Source organism: Egretta garzetta, unplaced genomic scaffold (genome assembly GCF_000687185.1).
Source record: "Egretta garzetta isolate BGI_Z169 unplaced genomic scaffold, ASM68718v1 scaffold69, whole genome shotgun sequence".
Lineage (NCBI taxonomy): Eukaryota > Metazoa > Chordata > Aves > Pelecaniformes > Ardeidae > Egretta > Egretta garzetta.
The window spans coordinates 3,956,053-3,956,428 of NW_009260790.1; positions in this window are offsets into that span (position 1 = coordinate 3,956,053).

Genomic DNA, 376 nt, shown 5'->3' on the forward strand with positions numbered 1-376 from the left:
CCCCCCGGCTCTCTTCCCCCGCCAGGGTTGGGGCTGGCCTCCCGTGCGCCGGCGGTCAGCACCTCTGAATCCAGCACGGGGACAGGGACCACCACCCCATCGACTCCCACCTCCACCAGCCAGAGCCGCCTCATCGCCTCCTCGCCCACCCTAATCTCAGGAATCACCAGCCCCCCCCTCCTTGACTCCATAAAGACAATCCAGGGCCACGGCTTGCTGGGGGCACCCAAGGCGGAACGAGGCCGTAAGAAGATCAAGGCGGAAAATCCTTCGGGACCGCCGGTCCTGGGGGTGCCCTATCCCATCCTGGCCTCAGGGGAGACGGCCAAAGAGGGGAAGACCTACAGGTAGGCACCTGCCTGCCTCCTCGGGGGGC